This window comes from Cervus elaphus, chromosome 13 (assembly GCF_910594005.1).
Source record: "Cervus elaphus chromosome 13, mCerEla1.1, whole genome shotgun sequence".
NCBI classification, from domain to species: Eukaryota; Metazoa; Chordata; class Mammalia; order Artiodactyla; family Cervidae; genus Cervus; species Cervus elaphus.
Genome location: NC_057827.1, coordinates 35636241 through 35654675, shown reverse-complemented (window position 1 = coordinate 35654675; position 18435 = coordinate 35636241). Strand labels below are relative to the sequence as shown.

The following is an 18435-nucleotide window of genomic DNA, read 5'->3' as shown; positions in this document are numbered from 1 at the left end:
TGCCCTTTGCTACAGAGCTCCACCTTTTAGCTAACTCCCATTTTAATACCATCAGATCCAGGGTATTCAGGGAAATGGCATTTGAGGAAAACTTAAATTCTCAGTGTTGTATCTGACCTCAAAACATGTGCAAGGGTATTTTTCAACCATTGCTTTTAAGATTCTTTAAAGGAAAAAAATGAAAAGACCACTTTAGAATACTTGATATTCAGTTTTTATTTTGAGATATCTCTGGAACTAGTCTCCTAGAAGCTTTAAACATCTGACATAAACAGTTTTTTATTGAATTGTACCTGTTATAAGATGACTCTATCTTGCTTACCCAGACTACAGTAAGTTTTAAGGACTACAATTAGCTTCTCATTGGCCAGTTCTGATTTAGTGGTCATAATAAAGTTATGTTTAGCTGAGGGCTTAGAATTATTTTAAGTGATTGGACTTTTTTCCCTGTGATTGGTCAGTTTCTTTTGTTTGGCACTAGGGTTAAAGAGCCAGGCTTCCAGTCTGATGCCTTGTTCATTTTAAAACATTCTCTCAGTACAGGAATGGTTGAAAAGACATGGGTTTACTCCATTAAGCTTTTTAATTTCTTAAACTACTTCTATAAGAAAATAGGGCTCCCCAGTGGCTTGGTGGTAAAGAATCTGTCTGCAGTGGAGGAGCTGCAGGAGACATGGATTGGATCCCTTGGTCAGGAAGATCCCCTGGAGGAGGGCATGGCAACGCTCTCTAGTATTCTTGCCTAGAGAATCCCATGGACAGAGGAGCCTGGTGGGCTGCAGTCTATGAGGTCGCAAAAAGTCAGATATGACTGAAGTGACTTAGCACGCCCATAAGTAAATTATTGAAACACTTTTTTTGCAGCCTTGTTTAGAAATTTGGTAGCACTAAAAAAGTGTTCTGCCACGATATTGATTCAATATTAATGTAGATTTGCTTTCTTCTATGGAGTTTAGTTTCTGTATCAGGGTACTTTCTAAGAATGAGATAAGTTCTTATAGATGTATAGGAATTTGAGGAACTCTGAGATCCTTTTCAGTGTCATCTTTAGTAAATCTGAGGATGGCAGTGAGGGAAATACAGAGATATTGATTTGTGTGTGTGTGTGTGTATTTATATGTGTGATCTCAACACTGAGGAAATTCAATAAAGTAAAATTTGCATCTTCCTTAAAGGTTAACATAGCAGTGGAATTATAAGGAAATATTAATTAGCTTTCCTTTTCCAAATGTACTGCTGTTTAACAGTTATATGTACCTCAGGACTTATTTTATATTTTAGTATATATCTTAAAGAAGTAAATGAATTGATTCATATTTTTTTAAAGGAAGTGTAGGTGATAAAGGAGAGTTACAGAATCTGCTGACCTATATTTGTATTATCAGTTCATCTGTAGTTGCCTGGTATTTGGATTTATTAGAGAAAAATAGTATCAATCAAGCAATAGCTAATTGAATACTTGTTGGTATATATGTGTGCCACTTTTATTTTTCTTATTTCTCAAAATGAGAAGATTGGATGATTTTTCTAAGTATTCAAAAATTATTTGTTGGATATAACTTGTTGAAATAAATAATCATTTGTTCTCTAGTCTTATTTCTTTTATAAAACTCCATCTCAAAAAAAAAAAAAAGAATTAAACCAAAGGCCATTTGAGATTGCAACCAAGGTTTTCTATGAACACTAAATTTGGAATTAAAATTATGTGAGTCCCCTCGCTGGCTTTGCTCATTCTTGTGTGGGAAGAGAGCATTTCAGTATAAGACTTGCTAGTCTGCAGGTCTTCTACAGGAGATAAGAAGGAGTAAAAGATTTTGGGAACTCTGGATTTTCCATACAGGGTAAACAAAAAAAAAAGCACATTATTATATTGAGCAAAACCATTTAAAAATGGCTTGCTTTCTCTTCCCCAGTGATACCAATACCATATGTCTTATAAAATTAAAAATAGCAGATGTCATTTTGCTAGCATGAATGCTGGTTCACAGACTTTAAAAGCAAACTATAGAGAAGGACTGATGTGATAAAGGGAGCACAAATCTTATATTGTCCGTATAGGCTGAGGCCTGGTTATTACTAATAGGGGAGAGTCCTATCCAAAGATCATCTATTCAAAGCTAATAACTAAGATTAGACATTGTGCTCAGTCACTCAGTCGTGTCCAACTCTGTGACCCCATGAACAGTAGCCCACCAGGCTCCTCTGTCCATGGGATTCTCCAGACAAGAATGCTGGAGGGGATTGCCATTTCCTTCTCCAAAGCTAGACATTAACAGCCCATAAAAAGATCACAGAAATAACACCAATAGTAGAGAATATTGAAAGCCAGCCCACAATGTCTGAAGTAGGATTATAGAATCCACTTGAGTACATGGATATGTTTTGTGTTCCTTATTAATTCTGAGATACAACAAATTTAACAGAAGCATGAAATATGAATAGGATTTAGAATAGAAGTAAGCTTTGGAGATCATTTAATTATTTCATTTTTCAAAGAAAAACCAAGGGTTAGAAGGTAAGTTACTTAGTACCAGCTAGGTAGTGACAGTAGTAGGAACTGAATACAGCTGACCCTTGAATGATGGGGTTGATCCAGGTATCATGTATAGTCTTCCCTCTGCATTTCCAGTTCCTCCGCAAATAGAGATTCGACCAACTATGGTGTAGTACTGAAAAATATTGAGTACTGAATTTAGTATTGAAAGATATTTGCATGTAAGTGGACCCATACTGTTCAAACCCACATTGTTCAAGATTCAGCTGTACTCTTTTTCTGATATATCAGTTGTTGAAGATGGGACTTGAAAAGCTGTGATGGGAGATGATGGTTTTTATCATTGTTTTAAATTTTTACATGCAGTAAAATTGACTTTTTAAAAATTAGTTCTGTGAGCTTTAACACATATACAGATTCATGTAAACTACTACTACAAACTGGTTACAGGTAAACCCATCATCCCAGAAAATCCTTCAGACTGTTCCTTTTTATTCAAAGCCTCTACCTACATTTAAACCCCTGACAACTAGTGATCTGTATGTACTTCATTACTTTAGTTTTGCCTATTCCAGAATGTTGCATAAGTGGAACTATTCACAGTGAACTCTTTTGTGTGTGGCTTCTTTCCCTCAGCTTAATATTTTTGAGATTCATCCATGTTTTGTATATAAGTGATTTATTCTTTTTTAGTTGCTAAGTAGTGTTCTATTGTCTTTTAATTTCATGGCTGCAATGAACATCTGCAGTGATTTTGGAGCCCAAAAAAATAAAGTCTGACACTGTTTCCACTGTTTCCCCATCTATTTCCCATGAAGTGATGGGGCCAGATGCCATGATCTTAGTTTTCTGAATGTTGAGCTTTAGGCCAACTTTTTCACTCTCTTCTTTCACTTTCATCAAGAGGCTTTTTAGTTCCTCTTCACTCTCTGCCATAAGGGTGGTGTCATCTGCATATCTGAGGTTATTGATATTTCTCCTGGCAATCTCTTTTTTTTTTCTCCTGGCAATCTTGATTCCAGCTTGTGCTTCTTCCAGCCCAGCGTTTCTCATGATGTACTCTGCATATAAGTTAAATAGGCAGGGTGACAATATACAGCCTTGATGTACTCCTTTTCCTATTTGGAACCAGTCTGTTGTTCTATGTCCAGTTCTAACTGGTGCTTCCTGACCTGCATATAGGTTTCTCAAGAGGCAGGTCAGGTGGTCTGGTATTCCCATCTCTTCCAGAATTTTCCACAGTTTATTGTGATCCACACAGTCAAAGGCTTTGGCATAGTCAATAACCTAGATAGCATATTAAAAAGCAGAGACATTACTTTGCCAATAAAGGTCTGTCTAGTCAAGGCTATAGTTTTTCCAGCGGTCATGTATGGATGTGAGAGTTGGACTGTGAAGAAAGCTGAGCACCGAAGAATTGATGCTTTTGAACTGTGGTGTTGGAGAAGATGCTTGAGAGTCCCTTGGACTGCAGGCAGATCCAACCAGTCCATCCTAAAGGTGATCAGTCCAGGGTGTTCATTGGAAGGACTGATGCTGAAGCTGAAACTCTTAATACTTTGGCCACCTCATGGGAAGAGTTGACTCACTGGAAAAGACCTTTTGCTGGGAGGGATGGAGGGCAGGAGGAGAAGGGGATGACAGAGGATGAGATGGTTGGATGGCATCACCAACTCGATGGACATGAATTTGGATAAACTCCGGGAGTTGGTGATGGACAGGGAGGCCTGGTGTGCTGCAATTCATGGGTTCGCAAAATGTCGGACACGACTGAGCGACTGAACTGAACTCAGTGTTCTATTGTACAATTACATAACCATTTGTTTAGTCATTCATCTATCAATGAACATTCGAGTTGTTTCCAGATTTTAGTTATTATAAATAAGAATGTTGTGGCTTTTTTTTTTTTTTTAAGAAAAAAGGAAAAATTTTTACTTACACGTATTATTAAAAGCTTGGTGCTGCTGCTGCTGTTCAGTTACTAAGTCGTGTCCAGCTCTTTGCGACCCCATGGGCTGTAGCCTGTCAGGCTCATCTGTCCATGAAATTTTCCAAGCAAGAGTACTGGAGTTGGTGGCCATTTCCTTCTCCAGGGGGTCTTCCCAACCCAGAAATAGAACCCACATCTCCCGCTTGACAGGAGGATTCTTTACCGCTGTGCCATCTGGGAAACCTAGAAACCTTGATAATGAACTCAAAGTATTCACAATGTTGGTTCACTTTATACTCTGAAATAATTACAAATTCACAGGACATTGCAAAGATAGTATCATGTAGAGATATCCTCTTTACCGTTCACCCAGTTTCTATTAGTTACATCTACTATAACTGTAGAATAATAATATCAAAATCAAGAAACTGATATTGGTTTAAAATGAGTAATAGTTCTTTGGCATTTTATCACATATGTAGATTCATATAACCAAGACTGCAATCTCACCAGAAAAACTTCCCTCCTTCTGCCCCTTTATAGTCTCACACACACACACCCCCACACACCTCCTCCTCTCAACTACCTTTAACTCCTTGCAGCCACTAATCTGTTATCCATCTCTATGATTTTGTCATTTCAAGAATGTCATATGCATGGAAGTAACCTAGATGTCTGTCAACAGATGAACATACAAGGAAACTGTGGTCCATATATACAATGAAATCTTACTCAGCCACAAAAAGGAACAAATCTGAGTCTGTTCTTTTGAGGTGGATGAACCTAGAGATTGTTATGTGGAGTGAATTAAGCCAGAAAGAGAAAAATTATATATTAACACACATATATGTATGTAATCTAGAAAAATGTTACTGATGAACCTATTTACAAGGCAAGAATAGAGACACCCTCATAGAAAACAGACTTGTAGACTCAGTGGGGGAAGGAGAGAGTGGGATGAATTGGGAAGTTGCTATATAACACAGGGAGTTGAACCTGGTACTCTGTGATAACCTAGGGGGTGGGACGGGAAGGATGGGAGAGAGGTTCAAGAGGGAGGGGATATATGGATACTTCTGGCTAATCCACGGTGCTGTATGGCAGAACCAACACAACACTGTAAAGCAATTATCCTCCAATTAAAAATAAATTTAAAAAATTGTAAAAAATGTCATATTGATGGAATTATATGATATATAACCTTTGAGACTGGCTATTTTCATTTAGCATAATGCCCTTGAGATACACCCAAATTATACTGTGTTCATTCCTTTTTATTGCTGATTTAGTATTTCATAGTATTGATGTACCACAATTTGTTTAACCATCCATTATAGGACATTTTAGTTGCTTCCAGTTTGAGTCTGTTGCTAATTAAGGTAATTATTGATATGTTAGGACCTAAATCGGACCTTTAATTTTTTGTATTTCATTTGTTTCTTCTTTTCCATTTTTCTTTTCTTTTTCCTGTTTTTCTGTGCATTACTTGAATACTTTTTAGAATTCCGTGTTGACCCACTGTGGTGTTTTAAAAAGGTGTTTCTTTGTACAACTTTTTCATCATTGCTCTAGATATTCCATTGTATAATTATGACATACCACAGTCTCCTGTACAATACTGCTGCTAGCACTGCTACATTTTAGTACTGCAAGCAAAGTGCAGAATCCTTACCTTCCTTTGGTCCCTTTATTTGCCCTCATTTAATTGACTTAATATTTTAATACATAAGTTGTATTATTTATAGGTATATATTGTATGCATGTGTACATAATTTTATATCTACTTGTTTTAAATATTTTCTTTAATACATTGTGAACCATATCAGACAGTATTATAATCTTTGCCTAAACAATCAGACATAATTTGGAAGACAAGAGAAGAAGAACTGTTATTCATAGTATAGCTAGTATCCATAGTTTTACCCTTTTGGCCTTCTTCCTGATGTTCCAAGATGTCATCTTTTTTCATTTCCTTTCAATTTAGAGAACTTTCTTTATCCATTCTTTTAGGGCAAGTCAGCTAGAAATAAATTCTCTTAACTTTCCTTTGCCTAAGAATATCTTCATTTTCTCTTCATTCCCTCAATGATATTTTTCTGGAGGAAAAATTCCGGGTTGACAGTTCTTTTTCTTTCAGCTCTTGAAAAAGATTGTGCCAGTTCATTTTGGCCTGTATGGCTTCTTATGAGAAATCCACTGATGGTCAAATTGGTTTTTCCCTGTAGCTAAAGGATCTTTTCTCTCTTGCTGCTTTTAAGATTTTTTTTTATTGCGTTTAGTTTTCAGAAGTTTGCTGTGGTATGTCTTGGTGTGGATTTCTCTGGGTTTACTCTGTTTGAAGTTTGTTCAGCTTCTCAAATCTATAGATTTATGTCTTTTGCCAATTTAGGGAAAATTTTTCGACCATATTTTTTCAAATATTTTTCCAGCCCTGCTCTTTTTCTCCTCACTTCCAAGACTGTGATGACTTGAATGTTTGAACTTTTGGTATAATTTCATGGTTCCCTGAGGCTCTGTTCATTTGCATTCAGTCTATGTCCTTTATGTTATTTAGGATGGGTAACTTCTAGTGTTTTATCTTTTTTTAAAATTTATTTATTTTAATTGAAGGTTAATTACTTTACAATTGTTTTATCTTTTAGTTCCTGATTTTTTTTTCTTCTATCCTCTCCATTCTCTTGTTTAGCCCATCTATTGGATTTCTAATTTCAATTATTATAATTTCAGTTCTATAATTTTATTCTTTGTATCTCCTATTTTTTATAATAATTTTATTCTTTGTATTTCTTTGCTAAGACCGTCTGTTTCTTAGACTTTCTATTTTTCATTTCTTTCCAGTATGTTAGTCTCATTGAGTGGTTTTCAGTTAAAACCTGGACAATTATGTCGTGATACTTTACATTTTATTTCAGTTGAGCAGGCCTCTTTTGATATTACCCTGACAGGGTATTGCCAGCTAGAAATGTAAGTGCACGGTACCACTTACCCTCCATTGACATTTGGGAGAGAACTGCTGTTATGTTTTAGTAGGAGTGGAAGTTCCAGCTCCCCACTAGGTCTCTAATGATACTAACCCTGCTGGGTAGATATCTAAGAGGACAATTGTTAGGTTATATGGTAAGTTTTATTCAACTTTGAAAGAAGGTGTCAAGCTTTTTTAAAGTGATGGTAAAATTTTACATACCTGCAAGTAATGTCTGAACATTTCAGATATTTTAAATTAATTTTATCCTATGGACCTTTCTGAAATAATGAAAATGTTTTATATCAGCACTGTCCAGTACTGTAACCACTAGCCACATGTAGTTGTTGAGCAGATAAAATATGGCTAGTACATTTCAGGAAGTTAATTTTTTTTAAATTTTATTCAGTTTATCAATTGAAACTTAAATGATTACATGTGGCTATTGTGTTAGAGGGTGCATGAATGCAGCTCTACATCTTCACCAGTATTTAGGCATCACAGCTCTGTATCCTCACCAGTATTTAGAGTTGTCAGTCTTTTCTAAATTTAGCCATTTAATGAGTGTGAACTGGTATCTTGTGGTTTTTATCATTTAATGTAATTACTGGCCACTTAGTTTTTCTAATGATGTTTTTAAAACAGCAAAAGTTTTTAATTTTGATAGAGTATGGTTTATGAGGTGAAGTAAAGTATGGTTTACTATTTCTGTATTTCTTTTTTTATATGGTTCATGCTTTTGAATTTTTGCCTATCCTAAAGTAGTAAAAAAATTTGTCCCTGTTTTCTTCTTGAAGCTTTGTAGCTTTACATTCTACGCTTAGGTTTATAATGTATTTTCATTTAGTCTTTTTACATATACAAAATCTTGTCACATAGAAGAAAAATTCATTTTTATTCCATATGAATATCCAGTTGTTTCAGCAACATTTGTTGAAATTTTTTCTTCCTGCATTGAGTTACCATGGCACTTTAAAAAATTAATTGACTGAGTATTTTATAGTCTATTTTTGGATTTTCTGTTCAGTTCCAGTTTTCTATATGTTATCATTAGGCTTTTACCAAACTATGTGGATTGCTGCAGTGTACCAAACTATAATATACCCAACTATGTGGATGTTAACCCCAGAAATCAGATATTGTAAGTGTTCCTACTTTCTTCATTTTTGGTTTTCATTTCTTATTTAATTCCACTGTGATAAGGGAATGTACTATGTGTAGTTCCTTTTTTTTTTTTTAATTTATTAAGACTCATTCCTGGTTCAACAGGTAGGCTATCTTGGTAAACGTTTCATGGGCAGTATAGAAGTTTTTATTTTGTTGCTGTTGATTGGGCTGTTCTATGAACATCAGTTGAGTTGAGAGTGCTGCTCAAGTCTTTGCTGGACTTTCAGTGTACCTGTTCTTTTCAGGTGCTGAGGGAGGAGTATTGATGTCTCCAGCTGTTCTGGGTACTTGTTTGTTTCTCCCCTCAGGTCTATAAGTTTTTGTTCTGGTATTATGTACACACACATTTAGAATTATTCCATCTTCCAAGTGAAGTGATCCCTTGATCATTATGAAATATCTCTCATTATCTCTGATGCTATTTTTGTTTTGTCTTCTATATTCTCTGATATAAATGTGGTATTTCTTAAGATTTTGGTTTGCATAGTATATTTTCTATCCTTTTATTTTTAAGCTATTTCCTTATTTTAGTGTGAGACCCTCAGTGTATATTTGGTCTTGCTTTTTTCATGTCTTTTTATTGGAGAATTTAGATAATTTACATTTAATGTATTTATTAATGTGGTTGGGTTTAAATCTACCATCTTGCCATTTGTTTTCTAATAACCAATTTTTGAATTAATTATACTTTTGGATTCCATTTAATTTTCTCTATTGTTTTATTCCTTTATTGGTTTATTTTTTATTCTCTTTACTTATTTTAGTAGTTGCTCTAGGATTCATAATATCCCTGTTATTCCATTCTACTATCAAATAATTTTATACCACTTTTTAAAAATAATGTAATACATTTAAGACAGTATTCTTCCTTTGTCTTACAGTCATCTTTTACTATCTGAACTTCATTTGGATAGATTATATTGCTCTTTGAGTTCACTGATTTCTTTTTTTCTGCCATGAGTGCTTATCTTATCCAGTGAAATTTTCAGTGAAAAATATATATATATATATTATCTCTAGAAATTCTCTTTGGGTATTTTTTAAAATACTTTAAAAATATTTCTAAAATACTTCATTTCTCTCTTCACTATGTTCCTATTTTCATTTATATGGAGCATACTTATAATGCCCTTTAATGTCTTTACTGTTAAGTCTATCATGTCTGTCATTTCTGATCTGTCTGTGTTGACAGGTATTTTTCTGATTATGGGCCACATTCTCCTACTTCTTTGTGTGTCCAGTAATTTCTAATTGAATGTCATATATTTGTGAATTTTACATGTTGAGTTTTTTACTTTTGTGGTATTCCTTTAAAGTATATTAGATTTTTTCCTAGTAGGCATTGTTAATTGCTTATTCAGTTTATCTTTCTAGGCTTCCAAGCTTCTTCCAGGAGGGTCTAGAGTAACTTTTATTCTCGGACTACTTTCCCCCCCTGCTTCTGTGTGTGGGCCTTCTGGGGTCATTTTTAATAGCCTGGCATATTCAGTGAGGTTCATCCCCTCTTGCTAGAGGGGAACTTGTTGAAATTTTGGCCCTGTGTCAGCTCTGAGAATTCTTTGTTTTAGAACTCCCTGGTAGCTTTTTTTCCTTAGAAGTTCTTCTTGGCTGGTCTCAAGAAATTTTACCCTTCTCATGTACAGGTTTTTATACAGCTAAATATTCAAGGGAACCCTCATTTAAATTACTGGAACTCTTTCCCTGCTCTCTGGAACTCTACTCCATAAATTCTAGCTTCCTTGACTTCCTGGTACTGTTTTCTGTCTCCTCAAGTCAATACGATTGCCAGGCTCTATTTTGGTTCTTTCTGCTGTACTGGAGTTGCTTCCTGGCTGAGAGCCTTGGATGATGGTAGGGCTTGCCTTCTTTACTTCCCTTTTCTCAGGGACCATAGTCCTGTACTGCCTGTGTCTGAAAATAGTCGCCTCCTGTACTTTGTATGGTGTTCTAGTTGTTTTCAGTGGGAGGATTATTCTGGACTGTAAATCATTCCAGAATTAGTTTTAATGCTAAAACAGTTTACAAAATTCTGAAACTCTCAAGCAATGATTATTTTTTATTTAACTTAACCATTTATTCACTTTTTTCTCAGTATTGTTATAAATGATATTATATCAACTGTTGGAGCTATTATTTTTCAATTCAGAGATTCCACTGCACACTTTAAATCAGAAGCTGACCCAGAGAAAATGATTTATCATGCCTAATAAATTTCAAGTACCAGGAAAGTGGATTTTCGGGTATACAAAAATTCTCTCAATATTATGGCATAGTCATTTTAAATATAAGGTTATTAATATTTCACTAGAAACATGAAAGACTATTATACTGGGAGATAAGGACTAAAGTGAACCATTTGATCTGGTATTTTAAAATGTAAATCCTATCATTTTAGAGCATAATCATGTACTTAATATCAGGAACTGGCAAATGTTATCTGGGAAGAGCCAGATAGTGTATGTTTTAGACTTTGTGGGCCATACATTCCTTGTTGCAACAATTCAGCTCTGCCTTTGCAATACAAAAGCAGCCATAGGTGATACACTTTTAAATGTGCTGGTTGTGTTCTGATAAAACTTTATCTATAGAAAATGAAATTTGAATTTCATTTAATTTTTACACCTCAAAATATTTTTATTCTTTTGACCTTTTTTCCCAGCTATTTTTTTTCTTTCTTTTTTTTTTTTTTATTAGTTGGAGGCTAATTACTTCACAACATTTCAGTGGGTTTTGTCATACATTGATATGAATCAGCCATAGATTTACACGTATTCCCCATCCCGATCCCCCCTCCCACCTCCCTCTCCACCTGATTCTGAAAAGCTACATTCTAACCTTGCAGGTCATGCATAAACAGCTGGCTGGTCAGACTTGGCCCATGAGTCATAGTTTGACAGTCACTGTGCTGTGTGGTTAAAAAGCTCCCGGGTAAGCTGTAGGATTCCTGATGGACTGTTATGTTTTAATTCTTAGTAATACTTTTACTTAAACATTCTCTACTGTTAAAGAGCAAAGTAAATAAGAAGGCATAGTACTGAGCCTGTAGGGCTTTGATAGATTTTTTCATGTCAAAGATTATACCAGTGGTTCCTTAGTTAATGGAGAATTTGGGCTAATGCCTAAGTTACCTTACTCTCAAACTGGCACCTTTTCTGTTTTAAATTATGCAAGATTAAATTCCTTCCTTCCTATTTTGTTTTGATATGCCTACCTTACTAATGTTTCAAAATTAGCACATATGTAACCTGGATTTAGTTATTTAGTGATGAAGTTGCCCTGTGCTCATAAATAAAAGGTCGCCCAGCATTATGTCATTTTTTACTTCATGCTACTAACAGTCAGTTCAGTTCAGTCGCTCAGTCGTGTCCGACTCTTTGCGACACCATGGACTGCAGCACGCCAGGCTTCCCTGTCCGTCACCAACTCCCATGGTTTACTCAAACTCATGTCCATTGAGTCGGTGATGCCATCTAACCATCTTATCCTCTGTCATCCCCTTCTCCTCCTGCCTTCAATCTTTCCTAGCATCAAGGTCTTTTCAGATGAGTCAGCTCTTCACATCAGATGGCTAAAGTATTGGAGTTTCAGCTTCAACATCAGTCCTTTCAGTGAACATTCAGGACTGATTTCCTTTAGGATGGACTGGTTGGATCTCCTTGCAGTCCAAGGGACTCTCAAGAGTCTTCAATACCAGAGTTCAAAAGCATCAATTCTTTGGTGCTCAGCTTTCTTTATAGTCCAGCTCTCACATCCATCCATGACTACTGGAAAAAGCATAGCCTTGACTAGACAGACCTTTGTTGGCAAAGTAATGTCTCCGCTTTTTAATATGCTGTCTAGGTTGGTCATAACTTCTTCCAAGGAGTAAGCATCTTTTTATTTCATGGCTGCAGTCACCATCTGCAGTGATTTTTGTAGCCCAAAAAAATGAAGTCAGTCACTGTTTCCACTGTTTCTCCATCTATTTGCCATGAAGTGGTGGGACCAGATGCCATGATCTTTGTTTTTTGAATGTTGAGCTTTAAGCCAACTTTTTCACTCTCCTCTTTTCACTTTCATCAAGAGGCTCTTTAGTTCTTCTCCACTTTCTGCCATAAGGGTGGTGTCATCTGCATATCTGAGGTTATTGATATTTCTCCCGGCAGTCTTGATTCCAGTTTGTGCTTCATCCAGCCCAGCGTTTCTCATGATGTACTCTGCATATAAGTGAAATAAGCATGGTGACAATATACAGCCTTGACGTACTCCTTTTCCTATTTGGAACCAGTCTGTTGTTCCATGTCCAGTTCGAACTGTTGCTTCCTGACCTGCATACAGATTTCTCAGGAGGAAGGTCAGGTGGCCTGGTATTCCCATTTCTTTCAGAATTTTCCACAGTTTATCGTGATCCACACAGTCAAAGGCTTTGGCATAGTCAATAAAGCAGAAATAGATGTTTTTCTGGAACTCTCTTGCTTTTTCGATGATCCAGCAGATGTTGGCAATTTGATATCTGGTTCCTCTGCCTTTTCTAAAACCAGCTTGAACATCTGGAAGTTCAGGGTTCACATATTGTTGAAGCCTGGCTTGGAGAATTTTAAGCATTACTTTGCTAGCGTGTGAGATGAGTGCAATTGTGTGGTGGTTTGAGCATTCTTTGGCATTGTCTTTCTTAGGGATTGGAATGAAAACTGACCTTTTCCAGGCCTGTGGCCACTGCTGAGTTTTCTAAATTTGCTGGCATATTGAGTGAAGCACTTTCACAGCATCATCTTTTAGGATTTGAAATAGCTCAACTGGAATTCCATCACCTCCACTAGCTTTGTTTGTAGTGATGCTTCCTAAGGCTCACTTGACTTCACATTCCAGGATGTCTGGTTCTAGGTGAGTGATCACACCATCGTGATTATCTGGGTCGTGAAGATCTTTTATGTACAGTTCTTCTGTGTATTCTTGTCACCTCTTCTTAATATCTTCTGCTTCTGTTAGGTCCGTACCATTTCTGTCTTTTATTGAGCCCATCTTTGCATGAAATGTTCCCTTGATGTCTCTAATTTTCTTGAAGAGATCTCTAGTCTTTCCCATTCTGTTGTTTTCCTCTATTTCTTTGCACTGATCACTGAGGAAGGCTTTCTTATTTCTCCTTGCTATTCTTTGGAACTTTCCATTCAAATAGGTATATCTTTCCTTTTCTCCTTTGCTTCTGGTTTCTCTTCTTTTCACAGCTATTTGTAAGGCCTCTTCAGACAGCCAGTTTGCTTTTTTGCATTTATTTTTCTTGGGGATGGTCTTGCTCCCTGTCTCCTGTACAATTCATGAACCTCCATCCATAGTTCATCAGGCACTCTGTCTCTCAGATCTAGTCCCTTAAATCTATTTCTCACTTCCACTGCATAATCATTAGGGATTTGATTTAGGTCATACCTGCATGGTCTAGTGGTTTTCCCTACTCACAATCTAGGGAGTTTTCTTCTTAATTCATAGTTTTGAGAATATACTTTTCCCTTCATTACCTTTGCTTCTGCATTGTCTTCCGCATATCCCTGTTAGCCAGATAGAACACAAAATACATTTTAAAGCATAATCTCTTTTTTCCACCTAATGTAGCTTAGCATGCTGTTCCAGTCCCCTCTTAGACTACTCAAGAGTTTTTCTAATATGTACAGCAGTATTGATACATGCAGTGTATGATTTTCTTTGGTTTTATATATACAATTATCCCTTGAATGATTGAAAACAAAAGTGACCGTCTCTCAGTTGTGTCTGACTCTTTGCGACCCTATGTACTGTACCCCGCCAGGCTTCTCTGTCCATGGGATTCTCCAGGCAAGAATACCAGAGTGGGTAGCCATTTCCTTCTCCAGGGGATCTTCCCAACCCAGGGATCAAGCCTGGGTCTCCTGCATTGCAGACGGATTCTTTACTGTCTGAGCCACCAGGGAATCCTGTGAATGATTAAGAGTATTTTCCTTCATTAAGGTTTATAATTGAAGTTGTTTTTTAGCAATGTGCAAAATCCAGTGCTGTCAAAGTTCTAGAAGAGATTTTAGGTATATGCTGCTGTTGCCTCAGTGAGTGAGTAGTAACATAGCTCCATATACATTCAGGGAATACTTTTCATGCCTACATGTCTTCATGTTTTCCCAACACTCTGGTACATCATCCAGGGGAGGGGAAAGCAGGCAATTTATTTCGTTTTACATACAGAGAGAGAATAACCTTTCACTCAATTATAAAATAAGGATTGGTTCTGAAAGAAGCTTTGAAATAATAGAAAATTGTCATCCAAAGAGAATTCATGTAGTTAGTTAAAAAAAAAATAGGTTAAGAATTTTTAGTAATTGTTATGTTATTGTTGTTTTTACATAGGAGTCAATAGTTTTAAAATATGGCCAATTTTCACATGTATTTTGAGGGATATGGTACTTAAGAGATTTTTCTCAAAAATTCTTATTTCATTATTTTGATAATTTAGAAACTTTTCCTCATGAGCATTATAAGCTTATTCCTGTCTTACAACATGTATGTCTTCCTGTGTCTGGAAAATTCGCCCCATAAATTTTTCCATGTCTGGCTCATCTCAACCTGAACATTATCTCTCCTGAGGGCCTTCCTTTATACACTGCCTCAAACAGCACCTCCACCTTCCCAGCCTTTAACACTCAGTTTTATTTTCTTCTATGTACTTATCACCATCTGAAATTAGTTTGTTCATTTACTGACTTGTCTCTTTCTGTATTAAAATGTTGGCTCTCTGAGAGGAGAGATCTTGCCTTCCCTATTTTCTGTCTACTCTTAGAACATTTCCTTTCATATAGTAGGCCTTAAGTATAATTTATGTGGTTGGAAGGATGAATAAATGAAAGTATGCCTTAAAAAAAAAAAAAAGGTGTGATTTGTAGGAATATCTGACAGGCTAACGTGTATAGTGAATCACCAAGAAGGAATACAAGTAACTTTACCCAAATTTATTTCACTATATAGAACTACTTTTTCTTTAAGCATTTAGCTGTATCAAACTTCCACAGAAGACATTTTGGAAATGTGACTGATGTACTGATATATTAATTTTTTTCTTTTTATATTATAATAATATCAAACTTATATGCAAATTGTAAGAATGGTACAGATAATTTTTCCTGAATCACTTGAGAGTAAGTTGCTGATATTATACTGCATCATCACTCAATACTCTAGAGTGCATTTCCTACAAAGACATTCTGCCACATAATCAGGATAAAATAATCACAATCAGGAATTCAACTGGTTGGTTAGTTACTACCATCTAACCTACAACCTACAATTGGTTGATTGGTTGCTATCATCTAACGTACAACCCTATTCAAGTCATACCAGTTGTTCTGGAATTCAGTGGTGAACATCCCTAGAAAGGAGAGGCACAGAGTAGGCACCCTAAAAATTTGTGTGTCTTTCCTTTCAGATCTTTGGCTGATTAGTTAAGTTCACATGTGGAGGAGACTCCATAGGGCCTAGTGGAAGGTAATAGCAGACATGAGAAGTTGTTGAGGGGATATTTCAGATTTGGAGTTTGAGTTCTACCAAACACATCAGAATAAAGCATTCAGAAAAAGACTATTTCAAGGAATGCAGGGTAGATTATAAGAGGATAACAGATCACTGCATTAGGAAAGAGTAAGGTGATATAGGTTCTCATTTCAGTTTTGTCACTAACAACACTTACCCATGGGAAATCACTTTACTTCTCTCTCACAAAGTACTTTTCTAGGTTATCACTATTTGTATAAGTTCAATATCTTTTCATATTTAAATTTCAAAATAAAATAGGCATTGATTGCATTTTTCTTCTTTAAAAACTCATAGTGGAAAGAGGAATAACTGATTTTGCCACTGTTTATGTGATACAGGGCTTTGAGCAAACTCTGGGAAACAGTGAAAGAGGAGGCTGACATCTTGCAGTCCATGGGGTTCTAGAGAGTTGGACATGACTTTAGTGATATGTATATATTTCTTGGTAATATTTCTCCTACATGACACTCATCATTGTTATACAGCACTTGAAGTGATAGATATAAACACTGTAAGAATACTGGATATTGTTTTCATCATGAATAACCCAGCAATGTCAGAGTTAGATATTGTTTAATGTTGCACCAAAGTGTCCTTTTTAAAATGTGCCTTTGTTGTCTTAGAATCTATTGAAAGGTTCAATTCTACAGTATGTAAGCACAATCTGGAATCATTTAAAAGTTATCACATTATCTTTTTCTTTCTTAACTCTTCTGGTCATTTTCCTTGTATTTAGTGTTATAGAAAAAGCAAATGAGGGCTTGGGCCTGTTTAAACATGCATGTAATTGGTGCTTTACAGTCAGAAATAGATAGAAATTTATTATTTTAATCTTAAGTGATATTTTGTATACCAAATTACAAATATATTTTATACTTAAACCTAAAGTGAAACTGCAAAGTGGCTAGAGAAATTTTTGTAATTGGAGATAAATACTTTCATATTTGACAGAGACTGTATCAAAGTTGGATATTGTCACTTAGAATTGAATTGTTATGAAGGTGAAGTAGAGTTTTATGTTTCATATTCTTTTATTTTTAGCCAAAAATAGAAATATATGAAGACAATCAAGTGAAATCTTAGAAAGCCTCAAATGCGTCAATACTAGTTTGATTCATGTAAGTTGCTTGATTCTTAGGTATGTCATGGATAATTCTTGAGTGTGTAAGATTCTATCCATGTCACTTCCTAAGTAAAGAAGTTACTTCTTAAATAAGTCCAATTTTAACTATTGAGTAAGGGTAAACTTAAGAATACCCTAAATGAAAGAAAATATCCAATATATTTAAAACTAGCTTACCTCTCCAGCTTAGCTCTGTTTTGTGCTGTTCTCTTGCAGTAAACACCACTGTCTTCAGAAAATAAGGAATGAGAGGCAAGGAAGAAAGGACATTCATCCATCATGGAAGGACCCAAAGCACTTTGAAATTTGAAGGAATGTAATTATAGCTGCTAAAACCACCTTTGTCACCGAAATGGATGAAGTACTTCAAATTTAAATGGTAACCAGAATTCTCATATCATGTTTCCACCAAGAACTTTAAATCACTTGAAAGGATTTCTTTTTAGCTTTAAATATTTACCTTAACAAATACCAAAGTGCAGATAGCTGATAATTTTATAACTTATTTAGCATAGTTAGGATTTTATTTTCTCTTTTAATGCTTTACCCTGATATTAGCTAAAAGAATTGTTGTTTTTTCCCCCAGGTTATCAACTTTTAACATAGAAACAGATAAGCTTATTTGAGTAAGAATATGGCGTAGTATTACTATACTTACAGGTCTGTCCTTTGCCAGATATTTTTTCCTTTCATAAAAACAACTCAGGCTATATAAACTGTAGTATTCTATCACATGTGAAAGTGTTTTATAATCTTACTTTCTGAACTTTATTTAGTACTGTTTTTTTAGTTTCCTTATGTGACATCTGGTCTCTTGATCTTTTTCCTTTCATATCTGGCATCTTATTTTAATTTAATCTTTATTTTATCCTCTCCCCCTTCTTCTCAGGAATTTAGGGTTATAAAAGACACCAGGTTTTAAGTATTCTGTCATAAAAAAAAAAAAGACACAAGGATCCAAAATGGAAAAGGAGAGAGAAGTTTGAAAAAATTATAGAATTATTTTTTTATTGTGAAGTCACAGTGATTGTTACATTTTGAGTAGAGTGGAAAATAATTACAGAAAGACTTAAAATTCTTTGTCAGTCTTCTCAAATCTCCTTGATCTTAGGCCAAAATTGTTTCAACACCTGTTTTGTAAAAACTCAAATGCTAGCAACTTTTAATGGCATCCTAGTGAACAATTAGAAATTTTATTCATTGGAAAAGTCTATTAATTTGGTTTTGGGGGA

At 35.4% G+C, this 18435-nt stretch overlaps 1 protein-coding gene across 10 annotated transcripts in view; it reads left to right on the top strand.

Annotated features, from left to right (window-relative positions):
• Positions 1 to 18435, top strand: part of PEAK1 (pseudopodium enriched atypical kinase 1) — a 308265-nt gene that overhangs the window by 144655 nt on the left and 145175 nt on the right. For all 10 annotated transcript variants that reach the window (XM_043921880.1, XM_043921873.1, XM_043921874.1 and 7 more), the window contains one exon: positions 17420 to 17582. The gene's annotated coding sequence lies outside the window, so the exon portion shown is untranslated. The remainder of the gene's footprint in view (positions 1 to 17419; positions 17583 to 18435) is intronic.